This window comes from Nyctereutes procyonoides, unplaced genomic scaffold (assembly GCF_905146905.1).
Source record: "Nyctereutes procyonoides isolate TBG_1078 unplaced genomic scaffold, NYPRO_anot_genome, whole genome shotgun sequence".
Lineage (NCBI taxonomy): Eukaryota > Metazoa > Chordata > Mammalia > Carnivora > Canidae > Nyctereutes > Nyctereutes procyonoides.
The window spans coordinates 6,297,331-6,323,514 of record NW_026575133.1 but is presented as its reverse complement, the minus strand read 5'-3'; the positions used below and the strand labels follow the sequence as shown (position 1 = coordinate 6,323,514).

General features: G+C 50.3%; 1 pseudogene; it reads left to right on the top strand.

Annotated features, from left to right (window-relative positions):
* The first annotated feature begins 5,203 nt into the window (after window positions 1–5,203).
* LOC129493562 (SWI/SNF-related matrix-associated actin-dependent regulator of chromatin subfamily E member 1-like) lies at window positions 5,204–25,419 on the top strand (annotated as a pseudogene).
* Window positions 25,420–26,184: the final 765 nt, after the last annotated feature.

Sequence of the window (26,184 nt, the reverse complement as noted above, 5' to 3'; positions counted from 1 at the left end):
GGAGGCGCAGTTCCTTATTTTACGAGGTGTCGGGCCGGTGTCAGACGCAGCTCCGATAAGTAATACTCCAGTCTGAGGGACCAGAACGTGGTAATTAATCCCAAAGACTTAAGTGTATTTTAGTTCAGGAGAAAAAAAATCACTAATTCAATCGTCCGGAAAATTGAAGTTTGATGCATGAGTCCCCCCTGAAAGGGACGGGCTGGGGCCGCGCGCCTCCCCTCCGCCCCTGCCGGTCGCCGCGGGGACCCCCTCCTCCCCACCCTTCTCAGCCTCCAGATCCAGGGAAGTCCACTCACCCGGTCCTGCATGTCCTCAGCCACGTGAACCCAGGGGCACCTTGGCTTCACTACCTACCCCCACCACCGACCCCTCTTTCTTGGGTCCCAGAAAGTGATTTGTGCTGAGACTACAGATAGCACCCCCCAAACATGCACAGGGAAAGGGTATAAGGGGGCCTAGGAGGTGAAGGAGTGACTGGATAAGGGGCCCAGAGTGGAGAGGATGAGGTGCTTCAGGGCACTTGGAACCTGAGAGGAGTGGGGTCCTGCGGGCCAGCAGGTAGGCGGCTCCTGTTGTCAGGCGGAGAAGTACGAAGTCCGTTTTGCTGGCAGTGAGGTGATGCGCCTGGCGCTGGAACTGTTGGTGTGCTGGGTGCTGGTAGTTGGAATGTAGAACTGTGTGTGCATAGGTTGGGTGGGCAATGGGTGCATCCCTAAGCTGCAAGTGCAGCACTAGGCCTCTTGGACAGAGGTCAGCAGGCCTGGGGGAGATCAGCCTGACCCGGAATGGGTCCACAGGCCACAGTTCCAGAGAAGTGGCTCCTGGGATTGGAGTGAAGGAAGGTGAGGGCTCCCAGGCCTGGTGCAGACTCCTGAGTGGGGTGCAATTATGCTGGAGGGAGAATGGACCCCCTGAGGTTCCCTGGGGCCCCACCTCTGCACTCATAATCCATATCTGCTACCAGCAGGTCACCTTTTCTCCTCCTAAGGGTTGCCTGTCCTAGGAGAGACCTGAGGCTGGGTGGGGAGGAGGGGTTGCATGAATTGAGCTTCACAGACATCAACAGGGTGTGCCGATGAGTGTGTCAGTGTGTGCAACTGAAAGACTGGGCCTGTGCAGCTGATTGACGAAACAGAGCATGTGCAGCTGGGGGTGACTGGGGGTGTGCTGCTATGTTTGTGTAACCAGTTGTTGCAAGCTAGTGTGTGCAACTAGGTGTGACTAAGTTTGTGCAATAGAGAGAAGTAAAGCTGTCACTGGGGTGGGTGTGACCAGCAGGCGAGTGATTCCCTGGGGAGCATGATGTGTGCAGGGAGCTGGTGTGAGCAGATAACCAGGAGAATGCACGTTGATGTGGAACTGAAGCTACAGAGGACCAGAATCTTAGCTCCGATACAGCTTTGATTAGGCTGGCTACTCAATTTTTCACTTACAATAGAGGGTGGGGAGATGAGCACATGGCCTGGAGGGGGCTCCTGAAAGGAGTGAGCAGAAGGTGGGATGAAGAACCTTAGCCTGGGCATGAATCTACTCTGAAGGCAGCCGAGGTCAGTGAATAAACGCTATGTAGGTATGGACTGTGCTTGTTTGAGACCAGGTTAGGGTGAGGGCCGGTCCTCTGCTCTGCTGTTGGGTAAAGGCCAGGCTGTCCTGCCTTGCCCCTTCCTTCTCCTGTTGGGCCTCAGGCTGAACCTTTGTCTCTAGAGTAATCTGCAGACCCACCTTTGCCTCTACTGCTTCCAGGACTCCCTTGAAGGCCCAGTTTCCCCCAGCTCACTCAAAGGAAGTTACTCCTCTCCGTGGGGGCTCAACTCTGCCTTAAATGGGGAGGGTACAAATGGTGATATGTACGCGTATGCCTGGTGGATCAACAGTGCCACTAGTGGGGTTGGGGGTGACTGAATTCTGCTCGCTTTGGAATCTGGTTTGTGTTAAGTATGAGTGTGTGCAGGGACTGCTGTACATTGGTGTGTGCCTATGGACAAGTGCACCCTTCCCCATGGAGAGCTAGATGCAGCTAGTTGTTTGTGAGTAGGGGTGGACTCAGTGGGGAAGGAAGATTAGCTACCTGTGACTGCCATGAGACCTGTGTGGCTTTAGTTAGCAGCATGTGTATACAGAAGTTTGAGATAAGTTGTCATCACATGTGGAAGTGGCATCTGATGATATGGGACAGAGTAGTTCCTAACTGGGTGTCTGCACCCCACCCCTACCAAATTCAGGGGCCTAAGTCAGAAGCAGTGGGTCCGGGGCTCTGTGGAAAGGGATCCAGGTCTGAGAGTCCCCTCCACCAGGAAATGGAGACCTCATTTGCCCTTCCTTACCCCTACCCTCCCACCTCCACCCCACATGGAGGCTGGAATGGGGGGCTAAGGTGGGGGAAGAGGTGACCCCTCCCAGATGGCTCAAGGTGAAGTGCTCACCTCCATAGGGACCATCTCCCCTCCCCTGATGTCTGTGATGGGGCCTATGATCTGGATGCCTGAAGCCCCGCTGGGACCACATGCCCACGTATAGATAAAGGGCAGGCACAGGTAGGCTCACGTACATGACCCATGGCCAATCCAGAGCACACACAACATGCACATGGTGTCACACAGACATCTCGGGAACAATGCAAGCACACACAAGTCAGGCACCGAGTTACCCAGACCCACCATGCAGAGACCCAGTATACACCCCAGTGACACAGACATACAGGCAGTATGGTTACATATGACACAGCCCACCCACTGAAAGAGGCAGCCAGTGGCATATACAACAGTTAAACGGATAAACCTTTGCTGTTAAACAGATACACCACCCCCACCCACCATTATACACACAATACAGAGTGACAGAGGCACAGTCCACAGTTACCGCAAGCACACAACGTACAGGCTTTGAGACATTCTTTGCAATCACAGGCATGGATAGAGAGTTAGCTGGTTTAGGCGACTTTGGGGGGAGATGTGAATGTTCTGATGTTCTGAGAGGAGTCCAACATCAGTGGAGGGCAGCAGATAGCAGATCAGGGTGGTGGGGCTGGGTGGCTCTGGCTGTCTGGGGGAGCTCCCAGCCCTCGGCCCAGGAAAAAACAAAGTCCCCAACCACCTCAGAAATGCAATCAAAGCTGCCTGCCACCTACCCGCCCTGCACAATGGCTCTGGCTGGAGTCGTTATCATTTTTGTTAACTTTTTATCGACTGTTTGCTAGATGGCGTGTCAGTAAAGTGTATGATTTGAGATGAAAAATTAGGCAGATTAACCTGAGGGGAGAGCCTGATTGATTACTAAATAGGATCAATTTGAAAGTTTTAGTCCTGGCGTTTCTGCAGAGCCTCTTAATACTTCAAACTTCAATTTTACGGGCGATTGAACTAAGCATGTTTCTGACAAAATTGATATATGTATTAATTTGCTTTAACTGGTGATTAATTACTCTCCACTGAAAGAATTATATGGAGCTGTTTGCCTGCGATTTGCATATTAATCAAATTCTAGTTGATAATTCCGCTGGTGGGGGGGGTCGGGGGCGGGGCGTGGGGCGTAAGGGTGTGAAGGGGTGTTTGCTTTGCGGGCGGGTGTGTGCGTCTGTGTATGTGGGGGGGCTCTCTGCCCCCCCTCCTTTGCTCGCTCCCTGCTTAGCTGCCAGTTTAGTGCATTAAAACCAAAGATGCAGAACGAGTTTGCCTGGCTATTTGGCGGGAGCAGAAATTGCCTGTCCGGTTTTATGATCTGCTCAGCCTGAGCAGCCGGATCCTTAATGTCCCCTGTCAAAGTGTCCGCGATTTAAAGGGAAAACGGCCCCCGCTTTAGCATTGCACCGGCCTGACAAGGGGCAAGGCAGGGACAGCACCCCCTTAAATAAATCCCCTTCCAGAAGGACCATGGTTTCCGGATGCACCCCAGCTCTGGGGACCCTAAGCCAAGCCATGTCCTTGGAGAGGTCCCAGTTCTCCTGATGTTCCAGCCATGCAGTGCCCCCCACCAACATTCATATACTATATGTAGCCAGGGTGGGGGGCGCATGCAGGCACAGCAGAGACCTAGAGACACGGTCAGACATTGTCACTTGAGCTGACAGGCAGGAAGCCACCCTCTTAGACACGTGCAAACACAGCTACCCAGTCACAGTTCTGTTCACTTAGACCCCTGCTCTTGGGTCTGTCTGTAGACACACTCAGCTACCCACATGTACACTCAGACACACAGAACCGCACACAGACAGGGAGCACACATAGGCACCCAAGTCACGTCCACAAGGCCTTTCAGGCACACGTGGTCATGCACACTCAGACACACGCACGTTACGTTTTCAGATCCACACGCAGACCTCGTCCACACACCCAAGCAGGGGGGCAATCTCGCATTGGGATTCGCAGCTGGACACACATCAAATGTTGATTCACACCCTCCCTGGCACACACAGTCCCACAGCCCCCTCCAGGTCCGCTTGCCTGGCCCGAATCTTTAAGCTAAAGGGGGCAGCACCACTGAATCAACTTTTCCCATCTCTGGATTCAAAGGGTAGGAGTGTAATTAAAACCAGATAATTAATGAGACAATATTCCTCCAGCTACATCTTTAATGAACAAACCCCTTCAGGGCAGCCTCTTCTTCTAGGCTCATTAAAGAGAAGAAAGTTGGGCGGCTCGCGGACTTCCCAGCGCGTTAATAACGAACCCGGAGTGGGTGCCTCGGCCGGGAGCGCGGGAGCAATAGCCGCACGCCTTGGCTCTGGTCCTCCCACCACCACTGTGCACCCCTGCCTGCCCCCACTCCCACCCTCCATTCTCCATCGCCGCCGGGTCCCACCGTCTCTGGCGGCCCTCCAGCAGTCCCAAAAGCCGCTGTTCGGCGACTCCCTGCTCTGGCCTCTCTCTGGTGGGCTCTCCAGCACTAGGCAACCTGTGCTCAGATGCTGCGCGGCGTCGGGCCACCCAGCTTCCCTCCCGCTGGGCGCTGCGCGCTCCAGGCTCTTTGGCTGGGTAGGGACGGCAATGTCCAAGGGAAATTGAGGCAAGGTAGGGGCCCGAGTCTCCCTCTGAACTTCAGTGCCCTAGCGGATTGGCTTAGGACTGGCGTTTGAGCTGCCCCGCGAGGGCGGGGGCTGGGAGGGAGGATCGGCGGTGAGGAGTAGGGGGTGGGGATGGAGATCACTTCATTTTCCACGCGCGCCCCGGCTCACTCTCAGGAACGCGCACTAGCAATTCCAGGCATGTGCACTCGCGTGCACGAGAGCGTGCGTACACGGACAAGCCCTCTTGCTTGTGCACCCAGGTGCCGGGTGGCGAAGCCTCGGATCCAGACGGCGTGGTCCGGGCAGCCGGGACCACTGGCTTGGGCCTTCCCCCCACCGCGTGAGGTCGCCCTTGCTTCCTTGGTCTCCAGGGTGGGAATCTTCGATTGGCACGCAGCCTCCCGGGCCTGGAGCGGACAGCCCGGCCAGAGAAACTAGGAGCGAGCAGCGTAATGGGGGCCCGGGGCGCGGGGAGCCCTAGTCAGACCCAGGCGGGCGGTAGCTCTGGCAGCGGCTTTGGCGGAGGCGCCTGTGTTCGCCTGAGCTGGCTTTTAGGGATGAGTTATGTGGCAATGAGCGAAGTAAATCTGCATGCGCAAAAGATGCTAATTACTCTTAATAGCCTACCCAGACGCCCCGAGACTGGAAACCCAGAAACGTAAATCTGCTCCCGATAAATATTTTTAATTGTGAGATTTCCTGGAAAGAAGGCTTTGGGTGCGCGGGCCGAGGCATTTGGCTTTGGAGGGAGGGAAACGGCCCCCACTCCGGAAGCGGGGTCCAGAGTCCGGGCCTGGCGCAAGGGGCGCCGGGCGCGCGGGCCGAGCGACCTGAGCTGGGCTGGCCGACGCTGGGTAAAGTTAGTGATGTATCGCATTAATTACCAGTGTGAGCTGCAAATGGTTCGAGGCCCAGGGAAAATTAATGGGAATCCAAATTCTAATTATGTAGCTGTTGTTAAAGAGTTTAACTAGATAGTCATGGAGAAAATTGGATTATGCATAGAAATATGCAGCCAGCGCGAGTGGTCCGGAGGATGGGTCTGGGGGACTCTCAGCCAGGCCAGCCCCCTGCCCTGGAGGACACTCCTCTTCTCAAAGGAAGAAAAAGACCCACCCCTGCGCCCCAACGTATAAATAAAGATCCCCCGTTTTCGGATGGCACTGGCAGGGCGGGTCTCAGGATGGGAGGAGAGGCCGAAGCTTACGGAGGCACGCGCTTGGATACAGGGTCGGTGTGGAGGTCCGGGGTTCCTGGGTCTCTTGGTCTGGGTAAGCATTTGTGCCCATTTCTCAGGTTGCCTCTGGGTCTCAGCGAATCCTTCCTGCACCTCTTTCTGATAATCATATAATTACATCTGGGAACTGTGGACTTATATTTTTCCCACTGTCAGTTTAAGAAAATAGCCACCAACCGGAAGCCCAATTACACCCGATGCCTCGTCATTCACTTTATTAAGGACCCTGGATATGTTTTCATTTTCGCAGGAAATGAGGTCTGATCAAGCAGCACTAATATCTCGGGCCTCGGGGGAGGGGGCGGGGACTCTCAGAGGCGGGCTCCAATCCCCCAGAGGCCCGGCTGCCGGTGGCGCCTAAATTAGAAAAGGGTGGGGGCACTTCGGGGCGGCAGACATCCAGTTCCCCACTTCTCCCAATTTCTTCCAGTTTTCCCGGATTTTTCCAAATTTTCCTGAATTTATTCTGTCCCAGGGCACCCACTCTGTAGGCCCAGGCTCTCCAGCATCCCAGCCAGCAGAGCCTGGAGCTCCTGCCACGCTGGCCCTATTAGGGGCAGGAGGGCAAGGACCTGGGAGTTGAGGGGCAGTTCAGCCCCCAAAGGGAGAACTAGGGTCCTTTCAAGACTACCTACCCCCCTCCCAGGAGCTTGGCCACCTCCGAGGATGCTGCTAAGGCCTATAGTGCTGGGCAGGGAGGCCTGGACAGGGAGGGAAAAGCAACACCTCTCGATCCCAGTCCTCTCCCCTTTTAGTCTGATTCCGGATTTCTATCTCCCTTTCAACAAGAACGAAACCTCTCCTCACCACCCTCTACTTTGGAAGGGGGAAGCCTGCGGCGGTCTGGGTCTCACTGAAGAGCTCCAGTCCACCACCCAGTCCCTGCTTGGTGCTTCCCACCGCCAGCAGATTCTAGCGCCCCTCATAGGACCTAGATTTCCTAGACTAGCCGGGTGGGATTAACGCTTGCGCTGCCGGCAGCACGGGCCTTGGGGGCTCTCCAAGGCTTCCCTTCCTTTCACACTGGCTCCCATCTGAACTCAGAAAGTGAGGATTTGGGGGAGAGATGGGATCTCTGGGCCAAGCCTCGGGAGACCGGGATGGTCTGGAGGGAGGACCCCAAGATCCCAGCATCAGAGTCTCAATAACTTGCAGCTGGTGGGAAGAAGCCAAACCCGGACACGATGGATCAGTTCAGGGAAGGCATCATGCAGAGAAGGATGAATGACCCCATGGCCCCGGGGGTGTCCCTGAGAGGCAAATTCTGACTGGGGAATGGGTCTGGGTCAGACAGATGCCTTTAGAGCACCCTTCCCTTCTGGGCTCTGGGGGCCATTTCTCAAAGCTTTGGGCCAACTCCCCACTGTCAGCAGAGGGTATGGAAGAAAGAGCAAGGGTTCAGAGATTACAGCCCACTCCACCTGCTTCCCAGGGTGGAGTCTGGAAAGCCCAGAGCAGGAGGTAATACACAGATCCACAGATCCTGGTGGAAAACACAAACAGATGGACAGTCATGAGCATGCTCTTGGATTTTTTATTCCTGGGTCAAATTGAGGTTCTTCTCCCAGTGACCTCAAAACAGAACCCAAATCCAGAGAGGCAGGTGGACCTACAATAGACAAAAAGATCGAGTATCCTCCACCCTTTTCCAGGTCCTGGGGAAGGTCTAGGGGATCCTTCCTCTGTCTCAGCCAACCCGAGCAGTGCCTTATGCCCCATCTTCTCCTCACCCCTTCCAGGACTCCTGGGAACCGTGGCTGCTCCGTAGGCCTCCAAGTACCCGAGCTGTCCCTCAGTTCCAGTGAGGAGGGTCCTTGGACGGCAGCTGGCTCCTTCCTGCAGCCCTTAAGGGGTCTCCAAGCCAGCCCCCTCCACCTGAGCCACTTTTCCAAAAGCCTGCGTTTCTCTGATGCAGGCTTCGAGCGCCACCTAGCGGCATTTATGGAGATGTGCAACAGCAGCATGCGCCCTCCTGCCCCCTCCTCCCCTCCTACCCATCCTGGAACCCCAACGCCTATACCGACGCAGTCCCACTCTCACACCACAAGCCCTTCCGTGAGCACGCTTCACCTCCACTTCCTGGTACTTAGCCATTAGGAGAAGGCCACGGCAAGGAAGAGCAGGCGACACCACGATGGCTGGGTGTCTTCCCTGGAAACCCGCAGATGCTCGGGACCACGTTCTTTCAAGGAATTGGGTATGCGGTAGGGCTGAGAAAGGGGCCGCTTCATGTCTCTGCTGGGGGTGGGGAGAAAGGGTCCTCCTTGGGGCACTGCAAGAGGACACTCCCTCTTTTGGGTGAGCGCCTAAAGGGAAAATTATGAGCCCTTAGTCATTCCTATTCCTACCCAAGCCCGGCCCTCCTCTCTGCAGGCACCTGCACATTAGAAACAAATGATCCGAACGCTCCCGGGTCGCACAAGTTGACGTTCTTGCAAGCGCCTCTGCGCGGGAAAGGTTAGACAAGAGCTCCCTCTGGTGTCCATAGTTGGGTACTGCTGCAGGCTGCCGTGCCAGAGGGCTGCAGAAGTCAGACCAGAAGCAGGGTCTGCTTCTCTGATCCCAATCTGATCTGCTAGCGGTCATCTTAGCCATCCCTCTGCCTTCAGGAAGGATATCCCTTTCCAAGATGGGCAGAAGAGGTTTCTCTGGTCCTCATGGGTCTACACAAGGAAGAAAGGACTCAGTCCTGCTGAGTTTCACCCCTACTGTTCTATGCTTATCTGACCTCTTCCCATTCTTCTGCTGGGTCAGCTGTCCCTCAGCTGATATGGTGCCTGGAAAGTTAGAAGTTTCTTCCTCTACGTTATGATTTTTAAGCTTGACAGGAGGACCTGTATTACCTTGTTAGCACTCTACAGATGGAAAGGTCAGGTGAGGAGAATGCCAACCGTGTCTGGGTGATAGCCAGCTACTCCCTGGCACAGAACCCCCATAAGGGCACTCACAATGGCTGCCACAGCCTGATTCCCCCACACACCAAATATTCCCTCACACTGACCCAGGCTGTTGACACTGAGCCTCCTGACCACACCCACACTATGGCACAGAGACCCTCTCCTGAGATCTCCCATGCAGAGCATTTTCCAGCCCTAGACAACAAGGAGAAGCAAGGATCAGAGTGGGCAGGAACCCAGGCAGGTGTGGGACCAGGTGGTCTCTGAAGGTCACTCTGCGTCTTTAACCTTGATTTTTGTGATTGTCCATAGAGAAGAGAAAGGGAGGGCAATGTGTGCCTGCGTATGTGACAGGACAGATACAGGGCTTTGAAAGTTCCCCTGAGATCTGGTGACAAACTTTTTTTTTTTTAAGATTTTATGTATTTATTCATGAGACACACACACACACACAGAGGCAGAGACACAGACAGAGGGAGAAGCAGGCTCTATACAGGGAGCCCAACGCGGCACTTGATCCCTGGTCCCCAGGATCACACCCTGGGCCAAAGGTGGCACTAAACCTCTGAGCCACCCAGACTGCCCTGGTGACAAACTTTCCTTTGAGGTGATGCTCTGAAATGTGTTTAGGCCTCCCAGAGTTCTAATCCAGGCTCCCTCCTGTCCACCAGCCATGTCCAAAAATTGTCTAAAAAGCAGGACTCCCATCTAGACTCTGATCAAAGGAAGCTACAGTACTGGGAATTTCCACTTACTCTAGCCCAAGAAGATGAGAATCCTTAAATCCAAGCCTTAGATGGGGAAAGACGTGAAAGGGATTCTGATCTTTTCCATTCTTTTCCTTTTTCTCTCTCTCTTGAGGCCTTCAGTAGTTTCCCATGAGGGGGTAGTGCTTCCACCTCTTTCAAGTGTGGACATCTTTGGAGTCACTGCACTCACAGCCACGGTACTCCGTGTCCCCTTCTCCTCCACACAGGTCTAGGAAGAGGAGGTAGCAGGGGAGGCGAGGCCGATATGCCTGGCTCTACACTAATCCAAGCTTGAGAAAATGTATTTCAGGACCCTACTCCAGAGCCACTGGAATCCCTGGAAGTAGGGCCTGCAAATCTTCTCTTTGATGTAGGAGCATGCTCCCTCTTTACCTCTTTTCCAGATTCTTGGTGGAGTTTTTTTGTTGTTGTTGCTGTTTTAAGATTTATTTATTTGAGAGAGAGAGAGAGAGAGAGAGAGAGCAAGCATGTGCACAAGCTGGGTGGAGAGGGAGAGTCTCAAGCCAACTCTCTGCTGAGCAACCCTGAGATCATGACCTGAGCTGAAATCAAGAGTGGGATGCTTAACCACCTAAGCAACCCAGTTGCCCCTCTTTCCCAGATTCTTAAGGGCACTAATCTGTGAGCAGTGCAAACCTCTTCCCTTCCTATCCATTCACTCGCCTAAGAAGGGCTGCCAGGTGAGAAATCAAGCATGTCAGTAGGAAGCAGCCACCCCAGGTTCAAGCTTGTAGCTCCCTAACTATGGGACTTGGGCAGGTCACTTCATCCCACTGAGTTTCCTCATCTGTGAGTTGGGAACAGTAATCTCTGCTTCAGAGTTTGCACTGAGGACCATATGAGCCTAATGTCCCCTAAGGAGCTTTGTAAAAGGCACATTTCAGCACAAATGCTGGTTATTATTCAAGAACTTCAGTGCCAGGTGTAAGGTGTTAATTAGTCCAGGAAAAGTCTCCCAGGCCAGGGGAGACAAGCCCCTCCTTTGGGATTTTTTCTGAAACTGCTCCCACTGTTTCTCCCCAGCCCACCTCTCCCACCAAAGAAATAGAACTGATCTCTCTGGGCAGCCACTCCCTTACCCTTCCCATAAAGGATTGGTTTTTATCTACTTGTTTCAATATTAACACAAAGTGGCTATCAAATTCACCCCCCTGGGGGATTCTTATTTAAAGAAAACACAGACTGAGCCCAGATTCAGGAGTTTTAAAAGGAAAGGCCCTGACTGGCACATTTCCATCGTGGTCCCCAGGTAATGAGGATTCCTTTATCGCTGAGACCGACTGCCCTAGAATATCCAGTGTTATTAATGATAAGCAGGCAGTCAGGCCATACCAGAAAAGCTCCTCCAGAGACTTCCTGTCTCTGGTGTCTCCTACGGCCAAGGTTAAGGTTGGGGTAGGGAGTAGTGAGCTAGGCAGACTAGGGTGACAGTAACCTAGAATGTCACTGACTTAGTATGACAGGAGGCAGGTCGAATGGGAAGAGCAGGGCTTTGAGGTCTGAGGCTAGAGAGCATTGCAGGGGTCTCACTCATGCTAGCCTCATAGTCTTGGCCAACATCCTGGACTTTTTTTTTTAAGATTTTATTTATTTATTCATGAGAGACACAGAGAGAGGCAGGCAGAGACACAGAGAGAGGGAAAAGCAGGCTCCATGCAAGGAACTCGACATAGGACTCGATCCCGGGACTCCAGGATTACGCCCTGGGCCGAAGGCAGACGCTCAACTGCTGAGCCATCTAGGCATCCCCATCCTGGACTTTTGAAGCCCCAGTTTCTTCATCTGTAAAATAGGGTGACACTGAGAACTGCTTTGCTCCAGAGCAGTCCTGAATAGCCACTACATCCAGAGAGGAGCTTGTGTCTTCACAGGTATGTGCACGTGTGTGTGGGAATAAGCACAGAACATGCATCCTGTTCTGAAATTTACTTTTTTTTTTTCATTTAATGAGAGATCTTGGATATCTTTCTATGCCGATGTTCTGCGGTGCTATCTTGTAAACTGTAAACTGCAAAACTGTTACAATGTTACATGATTTTAGTTTAAAGATTTTATTTATTTGAGAGAGAGAGCACTTGCACACAGGGGAGGGCAGGAGAGGGAGAGAGACAAGCAGGGAGCCTGAAGGAGGGCTACATCCCAGGACCCCAACATCATGACCTGAGCAGAAACCAAGAGTCAGATACTCAACCGGATGAACAACCCAGGTGCCCCCAAATGTTACTTGATTTAAATAACAGGCACAGGGGCGCCTGGGTGGCTCGGTCCATTAAGCATCTGCCTTCAGGTCATGATCCCACAGTCCTGGGATCAAGCCCCGCATTGGGCTCCCTGTTCACAGAGAGCCTGTTTCTCCCTCTCCTCCTTGCTCATGTTCTTTCTTGCTATCTCTGTCTCTGTCTCAAATTTTAAAAATCTTTTTTATAAGGTTTTTTATTTATTTACTCATAGAGGCAGAGAGAGAGAGAGAGAGAGAGAGGCAGAGACACAGGCAGAGGGAGAAGCAGGCTCCATGCAGGGAGCCTGACATGGGACTCGATCCTGGGTCTCCAGGATCACACCCCAGGCTGCAGGCGGTGCTAAACCGCTGCGCCACGGGGGCTGCCCTGAAATTTTAAAAATCTTAAATAAATAAATAAATAAATAAATAAATAAATAAATAAATAAATAAATAATAAAAACAGACATGATACTACCCTTTGGAGAAGGTTGAGGGGCTGTGTCCTCGGGGTATGGTGTGTGTGTGTATGTTGGAGGAAAGGGAGGTTTGGTGAGCATGCACGGATGCCTAGGAACTAGTGATGGGGACTTTTCATTATGCAAAGCCTGGAGTGAATAGGAGGCATTCAATTAGGAGCCTTTGGCCCTTAGAGAGCTACTCCCAGAGTCGGCCTCCCTTGCTACTGCCCTTCAAGGGGCTCATATTTGGGACTTAGGCAAGGTGGAGATCTATGGTCACTTCTGGGGTGGCACAGAGGGTATATTAAGGGATATCTAAGCTGCTGTAACAAAGGGGCCCCCAAATACAGAGGCTAAATGGAATAGATGTCTATTGTTCATTACATAGCAGTATAGCGTACCAACCTGTCTTCTGTATGCTGTGATACTGAAGAGCAGACTCAACCCAGGTTTCCTGGGCTTAAATCCTGCCCTTCATGACCTTACAGAAGTTACTCAACCTCTCTGTATCTCAGATTCCTCATCTGTAAAGTCCGAATGACAATAGACATGGCAAGGTAACCCTACCTCAGGATTGTCATGAAGATTAAATGAGTTAAGTCCCTCCAAAAATGTGTTTGTTGAGTGCCTGCTGTTTGAGCCCATGGTGGCTCCCATCAGTGGGGTCAAACTGGCTCCTCTGGCTCCTTCCATCATGTCTGCTTCCCAGTCAGTGGGAAGAAGGAAAGGGCAATGGGGCATCTGGGTGGCTCAGTGGATTAAATGTCTGCCTTCTGCTCAGGTTATGATCTCCCGGTCCTGGGATCAAGCCCCACACAAGGCTCTGTGCTTAGCAGGGAAACTGCTTCTCCCTCTCCCTCTGCCTTTCCTCCCCACCCCATACACCGGCTTGTGCTCTCTCTCAAATTAAATACATAAAATCTTAAAAAAAAAAAAAAAAAAGGAAAGAAAGGGCAAGAGGAGCATTTATACATTCCTTTTAAGGTCACGACCTAGAAGTGGCATACCTCTGATCTCTTCATGGCCATCAATCATGATTTAGTAGCCTAGCCTCACCTAGGCTGCAAAGGAGGCTGGGAAGTAAAATCTTCAGCTGTGTGTTCATGTGCCAGCTAAAACACAGGCAGGTTAAAGAAAGAGACAGCAGACCCTGGTAGAAAACTAGCAGTTCCTTGTCTCTTTCTAGGGGCAGCCACCTCTTACTCACATACAGTAAGGAAGACAGAGACAGAGGGAGGAGGGAGGGTGAGCCTGAGGAGGAAGAAAAAAGCAAAGAGGGATCACTTAAGAAGGGAGGTCACTGAAACAGTGACAAGTTGATGGGAGGGGAGAAACCAGGACTGGGGCTGCCAGGTTGTGGCCAGGATCCGGGGCCAGGGAGATGCTGTGGATACGTGGACCATTTTTATGCCCTTGGATCTTGTTTATTTCCTGCCATTCCCTCTGGGTTCTGAGTAAAGGTCAGTGGTCCTTCTGTGCTGGGAGAAAGGGCACCTTATTTTGTGTGCTAGCCTGAGCCCAAGAAGAAGACTGAGGGTATGCTGCGGGTGGTGCTGGGAGAGTCCTGGGCAGTGAGAGGGGAATCAGCCACAGACCAGAGAGAAGTGTCCTGGGTTTTTATGTCACCAGGCCTGATGCATTGAGATTTCTGAAGATCTCAGGAGAAGCAGCTGACAGGGATGCTCCAGCTGGATGAGTCTGCACTCTGACCTGGGGGAGAGTGCCAAGGGCAGCTGTAGGTGGCTACTGATGCAGTTGGGAACTTGAAGGCAGAGGGACAACGTGATGACACTGAAAATTAGGGACCTCCATCATCCCCACCATCTCACCCTGTTGTCTGGCTATGTTCTGCTGGTATGCCTAAGCTTATAGGAGCCTCTGACCTGAGAGTTCTAACCCAATGCCCAATATCCCTAGCAAGTGGTGACACAACTATGTGGGTGTGTGCTTATGTGTTTTTCTGAGTGGGTGATGACATTGGGTGCTTTTATCAGATTCCTAAAGGGTCTGTGACCCAACAGAAGTTAATAGAATCAATTCCCGGGCAGCCCTGGTGGCGCAGCAGTTTAGCGCCGCCTGCAGCCCAGGGTGTGATCCTGGAGACCCTGGATCGAGTCCCATGTCAGGCTCTTTGTATGATGCCTGCTTCTCCCTCTGCCTGTGTCTCTGCCTCTCTATGTGTGTGTCTATCATGAATAAATAAATAAAATCTTTAAAGAAAAAAAATAGAATCAATTCTCTTCTTGGGATGCCTGGGTTGCTCAGTGGTTGAGCATCTGCCTTCAGCTCAGAGCATGATCCCGGGGTCCTGGGTTCAAGTCCTACATCAGCCTCCCCACAGGGAGCCTCTTCTCCCTCTGCCTATGTCTCTGCTTCTCTCTGTGTGTCTGTCATGAATACATAAATAAAATCTTTAAGAAAAAAAAAGGAGTTTCCTTCTCTTTTTCCTTGTGTCTGCTATAGGGAAACCACCTTGATTTGATTCAGAAGCTCCTGTGACCATATAAATGTTTGTGTAAGTTTGAAGATGAGCAGGAATTCTGTAGCCCCTGCCCCTTGGAGGACAGCTGCCAGGATGTAGCTGAGCTTGGGGCCAGAGCCCTAAAACCAGAGAAAGGGGAGAACAATCCAGGGAGAAGGGGGTGCTGGGGGAGCCACGCCTTTACCCCCAGGAGGTTCTGGAGGAAGATGGGCTGCCCACTGGCCCAGTTTTCTCTGTTCTGTGGACCCCAGCCAGAGAAGGAGGCCAGAATGTGAGAAGCACAGAGGACCAAGAAAGACTCAGCAGGGCTGGGCCTTGGCAAGTGGGGAGTAAGAGCTAGGCTGGCTTTGTGCTTCTTTTCCACTCCAGCTGTTTGCAAATCTGGATTCTATGAGGCAAGAGACTTCAGACAACCGATTCTTGGGAAGCCCATGATGGGTTTTCAATGTGTATCTGTTGACTGAATGATTGAATAAGTAAAGCAAAATGGCTTCACAAGGGTTGGCCATGTTAATAAAAACCAGAGAGATGTCATGCATGTTAGTCATTTGAGGCTCATTTGGCAGTCACTTCCACAAGTGGTTGTACCTCATGTGCTAGGAGCCTCACACGACCACCTCATTCAGTCCTCAGAACAACCTCAAGGTATAGGGATTGGTTAGGATGCCCATGGTGCCAATGATGACATGAGGCTGGGGGACTGACGCACTTGCCCTATCTGGCCGTGTGCAGGAATGGAACCTGCTTCCCGAGGCTGCAGAGCCCACACTCTGCTCTTCTCACTGGGCCATGGGCCACCGCGGACAGCTTGCCCTCCTCCTCAAGGTGGCCAGGTTGCAGATTGTGTCTGGAGAGTCACAGCTTCCCTTTCAGCATCTCTTCCCCTCCTCCCAGGTGAGGTGGCGTTGGACTCTTCAACTCCTTACAACTCCGTGAGCGTGGTCCTGGGACCCACAGCCTCGGCATCACCTGGGAGCCAGTTAAAAGGCGGAAACTCAGGCCCCACCTAGACTTGCTGAATCAGAATCTGCATTGTAACAAGATTTCACAAAGTGATTCACGTGCATATTGGAATTGGGGCAGTTCAGCTTTGGATCTCTCTCTGCCAGCTACAGGTAAGGAAAAACACTGGCTAACCTTGTTTATAGGAAGCTACTTCCCCAGGGATGCTGGGGCAGGGATGCCTGTCTCCGTTGAGAGCTGCAGCCTCTTTGCTTCTACTTCAGATTACCCAGGACTTCTCTCTTCCAAAACTCCCCTCCCCTTTGACTGAAAAGTCACCTCCTACCCACCCCTCCATCCCTGCATTACCTTTTTTTTTTTTTTTAATAAGATTTTAACTTAAGAATAGTCTTAAATTTACAGAACAGTGGCAGATGTAGGGCAGAGAGTTCCTACAGAGGCCTCATCCAGTGACCCCTCTTGTTAATCTCTCACATTAGGGGAGTGTGTTCCACCCAGTTTCATTCAATTTCACCAGAGTTTCCACTACCCAGCCTCCTTTTTCTGTTCCAGGATTCCATCCCGGACCCCACACTGCATGTAGTCATCATGTCTTACTGTCTGATGATCTGTGACAATTTCTCAGACTTTGTTTGTCTTATGCCCATAACAGTTTGGAGGAATACTGATGAGGTATTTTGTAGAACTTCTCTCAATTTGGCTTGTCTGGCAGTTTTCTCATGGCTAGACTGGGGTCGTGGGTTTGGGGAAGAAGACCACAGAGGTGAAGTGCCCTTTTCATCACATCACACAGGGGGACACGTAATCAACAGGGACTCCTCACTGATGATGTTAAACTTGGTCACCTGGCCAAGGGCCTGCCCCACCTAAACTTCCCTTTCTCCTTTCCCCAGGTCTCTATAGTTCCCCTGCTGGTGGCTTGCCATTGTTTTAGTAGTTAATAATATGTTTGGGCCACAACATCGCCCCCGCCCAGCTCTCCGGTGCTTCCTCCCTATGTCATTTAGGTTGTTGCTCGATGCTTTTGTTACAGGTAAGGTGTGTTGTTGAAACACATCTTCTGCCAAGAGAAGCACTGATGTAGTCATGTGTCTCCTGCCAGCAAGAAGCCTAAAAGCTAAATGGAAGCTGCCCACCAGGGCCTGGAGGCAAACAGGAGGTTGGGCCTTGAACAAGCCAAGATATGCTCCGGATGATTTTGGAAAGTGTATTCGACTCAGGTGGAAGGAGAAAATTAGATTAGAAAGTGGTCAGGGGAAAAAAAAAATGGTCAGGAACAGAGTGATACTGGATGTGTGAGGGAGGGAGGTATCCAGACATGCCTGAGTGTTTGCATTTCTTTATATCTTACTCTAAATTCTGAATCATCCCTCTCAGTCATTTTAGGCAGTAGTTCTAATGCTTCTGCTTTAACACAAGCCAGTGATATTTTCAGTGCGGAATAGTAACACTGAATAGGAAACGTTCTGCTGTCCTCCCCACGGTGGGCCTTCGATGTGCCTGTGCTCTGTGAAGCAGCCTCCATCCGCCCCCACCCCCCCAGATGCTGCCAAGTGATCACGAAAAAAAGAGAAGTTAAAGACATACTACAGGGGATCCTTGGGTGGCTCAGCGGTTTAGTGCCTGCCTTTGGCCCAGGGCGCGATCCTGGAGTCCCGGGATCGAGTCCCACGTCGGGCTCCGGCATGGAGCCTGCTTCTCCCTCCTCCTGTGTCTCTGCCTCTCTCTCTCTCTCTCTCTCTCTCTCTCTCTCTCTCTCTCTCTCTCCCTCCCTATGTCTATTATAAATAAATAATAAATAAATCTTAAAAAAAAAAAGACATACTACAGGAAAGGAAACTCTGGCCTCTGGGTGGAATTGATTAGAGTCCTAAGTACAGGAGTGGGAAGAGGTGCCCAAGACTCCTGCTGACCTGCGTTAGCCCCTGCAGCCCCACTACCTACCTCCCCTTGTGAAATTGAGAATCATCTTCAACTTCCAGAATTTTCCATTCAGAGCTAACTCTGTATGGTTCTGGGATTGTCCAGAGATAGTGAAATATTGGTATTTGTCCTTACTGAAAGGGCAACTTATGATGTACATGCCAAGTAGGAGTCTGCCTATGGAATATCAGGTAGGATTCTTTGCCACCCTGCACAGAATGGCAGGGTAATATGTCACCCCTTCTCCCTCAGGGGTAGTAGTCGGTGGTGTGGAAAGGGAGGGGCAGTCGGCTGCCACCAACACGAATTCATGGGAGAACCACTATAGAAGAATGTTCCCTGCTCTCATTTGGGAAGAACTTACCTTTTGATCCAGCTGGACATACCCTTGAGCCATACACCTTCCAATAAGGAGAAGTAAGGGGCAAACAGGTACCCTAAGGCTATTGGCAATTGTGTTAGTCAGTCCTATTTAATGGCAATGAATGGAAACCTACCCAAAGCAGCCTGATAGAATATGGTCATAGAGGACTCCTCTTTGACCCTTCCCCAGAGGTGGGCTGCAGAAGCTGGAGTACAATCAGACACGGCTGATTGGACCAGGGGTGAATACTGACCCAGACTGGGCCCAGAGCTATTCTGATTTGGACAGAGCTAGACAGTGAGTAGAACATTGCTATGGCCACTGGAACATAGACACTCTCGGGCTACAGAGCAGCCAGATTCAGCCTCATGTACATGAACTGAAGGAAGTTGGTCTCAAGTAAGATGCTTGAGACCATGGTGCTCAGAGAGAAGGGCTGACTGGCTTCTAGGCCCTCCTGGGGCCCATGTGTGCCACTTGCCCTAAGGTTCCAGGGACACCTATTTTTATTTTTATTTATTTTATTTTTTAAAAGATTTTTATTTATTTATTTATGAGAGACAGAGAGAGAAAGAGAGAGAGGCAGAGACACAGGCAGAGAGAGAGGCAGGCTCCATGCAGGGAGCCTGATGTGGGACTCGATTCTGAAATTCCAGGATCACGCCCCGGGCCAAAGGCAGGTGCTTAACCACTGAGCTACTTGGGAATACCAAGGGACACTTATTTTTAGAATAATTGCCCTTTTTGTCTAAGTTAGCCTGGGTGGGTTTCTGTCACTTATACCCCAAAAAACTCTAAGACAGGGGATATTGTAGGGATTTAGAGAATATCACAGAAAGGAAGTGTGGGAAAACACACTGGAGCTTAGGAATGAGAAAAAAAAATCATGTCTCTCTCAATCTGCCCATCTAATTCTTTCTTTGCCCCTATTTATCTCAACAGACCAGTTTTCTTTTTTTGTTTCCATGAAGAAATACCAACCAATGGTTACCCTAGTCCTACCCAACCTTTCAGTTCTAGCTACTGGACTGTAATCTCTGCATCTAGTTTAAATATGAGAGACAGGCAGAAAGGGGAAGGAGAGTGACAGAATGAGAGGGATTGATTCTGCTTGGCTTAGGGAGACAAGGAGTCTTGCACAGTATATTGATCACCCCTGCTTTTTTTTTAAGGGCAGAAGTCCAACTCAAAGTGGCCCCAGAGGAAAAGCAAGAATTGATTAGTTCACATAACTGTTATGATCAGAATGGAAAGGGCTTCAGAAACAACTGGATCCAGGGGCACCTGGGTGGCTCAGTGGTTGAGCATCTGCCTTTGGCTCAGGGTGTGATCCCAAGGTCCTAGGATCAAGTCCCACATTAGGCTCCCTGCTTCTCTCTCTGTGTCTCTCATGAATAAATAAATAGAATCTTTAAAAAAAATTAAAAACCCTCCTGTGTTGACTTCTGTCATCCCCAAGTCTTAAGCAAAGTTCTGTCAAATGCTAACAATATAGAAAGACATTAGAGGTCAGAGGCCTGCAGGCAAACTTTAAAACTGAGACATGGGGAGACATCAGGATTACTTCACAACTCCAGTTGTCTCTCAAACAAGTCTGCTCAGACATCTTCAAATATGCACTTTAGCACTTCTCTCTGCCAGAGTGTTGACACTCAGGCTGGCTTCCCCAGGGCTGAGTGAAGCCTCAGCGGGTCTGCGGAGCACTTTCCTGATGCTCGGAGGCCCAGGCATTGCCAAGAGGCAGGAGAGGGAGCCAGAAGAGCATTCCTGCTTCTCAATCAGTACCTTTTCTCTTTGCAAATCCCTCAACACAAACCACTTAATACATGTGGACAAATCTGTCCAGACTTTCAAAAGATACAATCCGTGGGGGTGAGGGACGGAGAGTCTTCCCCACACCTTGGCCATGATTTCCTATTCCCCACCTCTTGTCTCTGGCCGGGAAGATTCTGAGAGTGGATGAAAAAGCAGAAGATTGGGGACCTCCATGAAGCCAGATGATGGGTAAGGACTTTGACACTGGGTCTCACTGGCAGCCTGGAGTTGTGCTGCCTTTGCACTGTCCTGCAAAAGCATGGAATTGCATCTCTCAGAATCTAAATTAGTGCCAGGCTGTGTTAATTCAGTAACTTCCTTTTAGCAATGGTTTTATTTTGAAAATATTAAACCTACAGAGAAGTTCAAAGAATAGTATAATAAACTCCCAAATGCCCTTTACCAAGATTCACTAATATTGTATTACATGTGCTGTAATGTCTCTCTCTCTCTTACACACACACACACACACACAAATGTAAATCATTTTAGTATTCCTTTTTTTCTGAACTATTTGACGGTAAGTTTCAGATGTCATAACACTTTGCCCCTAAATACTTCAGCACATATCTCTTAAGAACTTTTTTTTAAAAGAATTTATTTTTTAAAAAAAAGATTTTATTGTTATTCATGAGAGACACAGAGAGAAGTCAGAGACATAGAGGGAAAAGCAGGCTCCCTGTGGGGAGCTCCATGTGGCACTTGATCCCGAAACTCCACTTGATCCCGAAACTCCCTCCCGGGATCACGACAGGAGCCCTGAGCTGAAGGCAGAGGCTCAACCGCTGAGCCACCCAGGCATCCCTCTTAAGTACATCTTCTTACCTATCCTTAGGACAACTACCAAATTAAGGAAATGTCATTGGTTCACACTATCATCTAATATGTGGTCCTTGTTCTAATTTTGCCCTTTGTCCCATGCTGTCTTCTGTAGGAATTTTTTTTCTCAGATCCGGTTCCAATCCAGAATTATGTATTGTGGTTTTTCATCTGGAAGTTCTTCTCAATTTCTTTCACCTTTCATAATATTGACCTTTTGGAAGAGTTGGGATGTCTGACAGGTTTCTTATGATTTGATTCCGTTTCTTTGCCAGGTCCTCCTCTGTGTGTCAATGGTTAAGTACTGACTCGAGTAGGACTGCTGAAATTAGAACCTGAATCCACTATCTGCCTGTGTAACTTTGGGTAAATCACTGAAGCTCTTTAGGGTAGGCCTGGTTTTTCTCACCTGTGAGAGGCACAGAATAGTATCCGCCTCATGATGCTGTTGTGAGAATAAAATGGACTAATACCGGAAAGTGCTTTGCCCAGGTGGGTTATTGCTCAGTCGACAGTGGTGGTGGAGGGTGCTGAAGAGAATGATGGTGTTGGCGTGGTGAGCAGCAGAGCTTTAAAGGGCCGCAGCCTCAGGGTAGTGTCTGCCTGAGGCCAGAACCAGTGTGATTGGTTACTTGAGAAGCTGGTGGGTAAGAGGAGCTGGAAGGATATTCCTGTCCTGTGAGGCTGGGAGGGCCAGGATGACTCACTCACTTGTTTACACTTTATCTCTCACCTGCTTCCAGAAAGACTTTGAAGTGGCTCATAATTAAAGCCTCAGGTGCCTTAGCCTGCTGGGACGGGAAAGACCATGTTCCAGCTGGAGCTGGTCTGGGCGAGGCTGGCACTGTGGGCGAGTCCTGGGCTCCCGGAGAGGGCTGGAGGAAGGCCGACTTCCACCTTGTGAGGGGTGGGGGATGGCAGGGAGGAGACACGGAGGAAGACACTGAGGAAGGAAGCCTGGCAAGCCTTGACCACCTGGTGCAGAAGGGCAGAGGGAATGGAGGTTGGGAGTGTCCAGATTGAACAAAGGAATCAGGAAGGAGGAGCCCTGAAAGAGGACTTCACAAAGCCTCGGAGTCTGGCTGGGCCCATTTCTGGTGTGTGCTACACTGCAGTCTTTGGACTTAGCCCATCCTTTAGGATATTCCTGTTGGCCAGCCCTGGGCCCTCCAGCTGCCCCAAGGCTAAGGCCCCCTCCACCAAGAAGCACCAACTTCTCTTCTCTGGAGAGCAGGCCTTTGTTCGGGGTTTCAGGTGCCTCTGGCCTCAGGTTGAAATACCTGTTAGGGGAAATCCTGTCTTCCCCCCACCCCCTGACCCCATTCTCCCCACCCTCCCTCCCTCAACCCCTCCCAGCAACAGGTGGGCCCCACCCACCCACCCCCAATGCTGTCAGGAAGTTCCTGCCCCATCCTCCTTTCCGAGGGGCCTGAGCTTTGTCTGCCCCTCCCCCCCGCCATTTCCGGCCTCTTACCTTGAACATCCTGACTCGCCCGGCCTCAGCTCTGCTCAGGTTTCCTTAGGAGGCACAGTGACTGCGTCCCCACATTACACCAAGTTTTGGCAAGTCTAGTCCAACTGACAAGACTTTCTGTCACGTTTCCCTACAGCTACTTAAAGCACACTTGACCGGGTAATGGAATACCTTCCATTTCAGGAAGTGGAGGGGGGCTCACCCAGGCGGGATTAAACATGATGACAGTTCCTAAAGGTAGGGGGTGGAATTTAGGCTGAAAAGTAAGACAGCAAGACTGGGTGGAGTGGGGAGAGGATCAGAAGTTAGTGCACCAGCCGGTGCCAGCCTGGGTTGTGGGGCTGCCCAAGTGGCCACTCTGCTCAAAGGGTCCCCGCCTCTACCCCTGCTCTGCAGAAACCTGCCCCCACCCCCCAGATCAAACTAGGGGGAGAAGGAAAACCAGCTGAGGGGGAGCCCAGTGATTAGAAGAGGGAGCATTAGGGCTAGAACTGCATTGGCCTCATATCTTGAAGACCAGAGGACAGGCGGGCAGCTAGATACATTGTGGTGAGCATTTCGTAATGTATATAAATGTTGAATCACTACTGTACACCTGAAACTGGTACAATATTGTGGGTCAGCTACGCATTGATAATAAAAAATTTTTTTGAAGTCTGCTATAGACAGTCTGCACAGGTTTTTATGTGGACATAGATTTTCAACACATTTGGGTAAATACCAAGGACCACAATTGCTGGATCATATGGTAAGAGTAGGTTTAATTTTGGGAGAAACTGCCCAATTATCTTCAAGTGGTCATACCACTTTGCATTCCCACCAGTAGTGGAAGAGAGTTGCTGTTGCTCCACATCCTTGTCAGTCAGCATTTGGTCTTGTCAGTGGTCTGGATTTTGGCCATTCTGTGCAGAGGTATCTCATTGTTTTAATTTGCAATTCCCTAATGACATAGGGTGTGGAGCATCTTTTCACGTGTTTATTTTCCATCTGCATATCCTTTTTTAAAAAAGATTTTATTTATTCATGAGAGAGAGAGAGAGAGAGAGAGAGAGACATAGGCAGAGGGAGAAGCTCCATGCAGGGAGACTGATGTGGGACTCCATTCTGGATCTTCAAGATCACGCCCTGGGCTGAAGGCGGTGCTAAACCACTGAGCCACCTGCGCTGCCCTCTGCATATCTTTTTGGTGAAGTCTTTTCAGGTCTTTTGCCCAGTTTTTATATTGGATTGTTCATTTTCTTCTTGCTGAGTTTGAAGAGTTTTTTGTATATTTTAGATAGCAGGACTTTATCAGATACATATATATTTTAAATTTTTATTTATTTATGATAGTCACACACACACACACACAGAGAGGCAGAGACATAGGCAGAGGGAGAAGCAGGCTCCATGCACCGGGAGCCCGATGTGGGACTCGATCCTGGGTCTCCAGGATCGCGCCCTGGGCCAAAGGCAGGTGCTAAACCGCTGTGCCACCCAGGGATCCCCTGTTTTTTGTAAATATTTTCTCCTAGTCTGTGGCTTGTCTTCTCATTCACTTGGCAGTGTCTTGTACAGTAGAATGTTTTTTTTGTTTGTTTGTTTTAAGATTTGTGTATCCATTTGAGACAGAGAGCACAAGAGGGTGGGGGGGAGGGTGGGCAGAGGGAGAGAGAGAATTCCAAGCAGACTCTGCTGAGTATAGAGCCGGACTTGGGTCTCAATCCCACAATGCATAAGATCATGATCTGAGCCAAAACAGTCAGACACTTAACCAACTGAATCACCCAGGCGCTCCAGCACAGCAGAAGTTTTTAGCTATAATGAAGTCTAGCTTATCAATTATTTTTTTCATGGATAGTGCCTTTGGCATTATATATAAAACCATACCCTAGGTCACCTTGGTTTTCTCCTAAATTATCTTTTTTTTTTTTTAGGATTTTATTTATTTATTCATGAGAGACACACAGAGAGAGAGAGAGAGGCAGAGACACAGGCAGAGGGAAAATCAGGCTCCATGCAGGGAGCCTAATGTGGGACTTGATCCCAGGACTCTAGGATCACGCCCTGGGCTGAAGGTGGCGCTAAACTGCTGAGCCACTCGGGCTGCCCCTAAATTATCTTTCGATGGTGGCTCTTCAGTGAAGCATACAGCCACTTCTTTCAAGAGAAACCATCACTGTGATACCTAGTGAAAGTGTGGTACCAGATGTTTGGTCAGTTGTCATAACAGCTAGAATGCAGGACCTCAAGCAACAAGTTCAATTCTTATTTATCAGTGAAAACTAGAAACTGAACTTCTTCAAATAGAGGAGCAACATTGGGAAAAGAAGTTCCTGGAAAGCACAGACTCATTTAACAATGAACTTGAAAGGTTGTGTGGTTCAAAGGTAGAAGTGGATCAAGAGAAAATTGCAGTTGAAATTGCACAGGCAGGGATCCCTGGGTGGCACAGCAGTTTAAGCGCCTGCCTTTGGCCCAGGGCGTGATCCTGGAGACCCGGGATCGAATCCCACGTCGGGCTCCTGGTGCATGGAGCCTGCTTCTCCCTCTGCCTATGTCTCTGCCTCTCTCTCTCTCTCTCTCTCTCTCTCTCTCTCTCTCTGTGACTATCATAAATAAATTTTAAAAATTAAAAAAAAAAGAAATTGCACGGGCAGAGGAACCGACTTGCAAAAGGCATGGAGAAGGAGAAAGAGGCAGCAGAGCAAGTTGAACTGGATCAGAGAGCAGCATTGCTCCTGAGGAAGAGCAAGCAGGTAACAAAACTGAAGAAAGGTAATATGAAAAAGCATTCCACCAGAGATAGAGGAGATGCTTTGAAGAAATGACAGAAAGCCAAGAGAATGGTGAAGAAGGCACGTCTGGTCCTGAGAGTGAGCAGGAGTGGTGGAACTAGTGAGAGTGATGCTTGACTTGCAGAGCAATAGTGCAACACAAGAGGAGCCACCACAGGATCCTATATGGGAAGATGAGAAAGAAAGAAATGTGGCCTTGTTTAATGTGGTCTAAATAACTTTATAGGGATGGCTGAGTGGCTCAGTGGTTGAGCATCTGCCTTTGGCTCAGGGCATGATCCCAGGGTCCTGGGATCCAGTCCCTCATTAGGTTCCCCACAGGGAGCCTGCTTCTCCCTTTGCCTATGTCTCTGCCTCTCTCTCTGTGTCTCTCATGAATAAATACAATCTTTAAATAAATAAAAAAAGAGAACAACAAGAGAGGGATGGAGCCTGGAGAGGCTACTTTTAGGTAACAGGCTTGAGCAATGGAAACTTAATCAAGGCAAAAGTGTCCACAGCAACCACCAAGCCAAATGCAGACTGGCTCATTAAAGGACCCACCTCGGGGGGCACCTGGGTGGCTCAGTTGGTTGGGTGTCAGCCTTCGGCTCAGGTTATGGTCCCAGAGAGCAGGGAGCCTGCTTCTCCTTCTGCTTGCTGTTCCCTCTGCTTATGCCCATCCCCTGCCTCTCTGTCAAATAAATAAATGAAATCTTTTAAGAAATAATAAATAAAAGACCCACCTCGAAATAACCACAGGTTCTAACTGACCAATTATAATCAGGCACATGTCCCTGGATTGCTAAAAAGGGAAAATTGCATAAGTTCCCATACTTCCCCATTCTGCCTTAGAACTATGGCCCCACCACCACTGCCTCCTGGCAAAGTCTCTCCTTTGCTGTCCTGCCCTCTCTTCCTTGCAGTACATTCAATAAACTTCTAGCTCCTTTGTTCTGCCTTAAGTGAATTCTTTCACTGCCTGCACTGCTGGCCCTGA